This window comes from Balaenoptera ricei, chromosome 5 (assembly GCF_028023285.1).
Source record: "Balaenoptera ricei isolate mBalRic1 chromosome 5, mBalRic1.hap2, whole genome shotgun sequence".
In the NCBI taxonomy this organism is placed as follows: Eukaryota; Metazoa; Chordata; class Mammalia; order Artiodactyla; family Balaenopteridae; genus Balaenoptera; species Balaenoptera ricei.
In genome coordinates, this window is record NC_082643.1 from 22,660,847 (window position 1) to 22,662,268 (window position 1,422).

Genomic DNA, 1,422 nt, shown 5'->3' on the forward strand with positions numbered 1-1,422 from the left:
TTAAGAAAATCACTATAACCTTCAGTTACTGGTTTCCGTTGATAACATAGAATGGTTTACTGCTCTCATTGTCCGTGTCTACAGATAATTATTTTGTATTTTTGAATAAAGAAATTTGTACATTCCTGGTAAATGAGTATAAGAGCCATGTACCAATGTACTGCTTTCAACTTAAATCACTGAGGCATTTTTACTACTATTCTGTTAAAATAAGGATTTTAGTGATTGCCATCAACAGATGAGAAACTAAGAAGCAGCCTTTCTGTGGAGAGTAAGAATACTTGTGTACAGAGTAGAGCAATAATCAATTATGTGACAACATTTGTGTAATAACAATTGTTTAAAGTTAAAAAAAATTCCAAGTTTTCACCATTAAATATTATGTATGCTGCAAAATGTGATAGATACTATTTATAGTTATGCAAATTTCCTTCAATTCCTAGTTTGCTAAGAGTTTGTTTATTATCACAAAGAGAGTATTGAATTTTATTAAATATTTGATCTTCATCTACTGTGATATTTATGATTTTTCTTCTTCAAATTATTGTCATAAAGTGTTATTATGTGGGTGGATGTATGGATTATCTAATGTTTAAGCAACCTTGTATTCCAGGGATAAATCCAGATTTTTCAAGATATATATACAAGCGTGTGTGTGTGTGTGTAGTAATGTGTTATTTCTGGATTCAACTGGCTATTTGTTAAAGAATTCTTATATTATAATGAGCTAAGAGGCTTCAAGATGGCGGAAGAGTAAGACGCGGAGATCACCTTCCTCTCCACAAATACATCAGAAATACGTCTACATGTGGAACAACTCCTACAGAACACCCACTGAATGCTGGCAGAAGAGCTCAGACCTCCCAAAAGGTAAGAAACTCCCCACGTGTTGGGTAGGGCAAAAGAAAAAAGAAATAACAGAGACAAAAGAATAGGGACGGGCCCTGCACCAGTGGGAGGGAGCCGTGAAGGAGGAAAGGTTTCCACACACTAGGATCCCCTTCACGGGCGGAGACGGCGGGTGGCGGAGGGGGGAAGCTTCGGAGCCACGGAGGAGAGCGCAGCCACAGGGGTGCGGAGGGCAAAGCAGAGAGACTCCCGCACAGAGGAGCGGCGCCGAGCAGCGCTCACCAGCCCGAGAGGCTTGTCTGCTCACCCGCCGGGGCGGGCGGGGCTGGGAGCTGAGGCTCGGGCTTCGGTCGGATCGCAGGGAGAGGACTGGGGTTGGCGGCGTGAACACAGCCTGAAGGGGTTAGTGCGCCACAGCTGGCCGGGAGGGAGTCCGGGAAAAGGTCTGCAGCTGCCGAAGAGGCAAGAGACTTTTTCTTGCCTCTTTGTTTCCTGGTGCGCGAGGAGAGGGGAGTCAGAGCACCGCCTAAACGAACTCCAGAGACGGGCGCGAGCCAAGGCCATCAGCGCGGA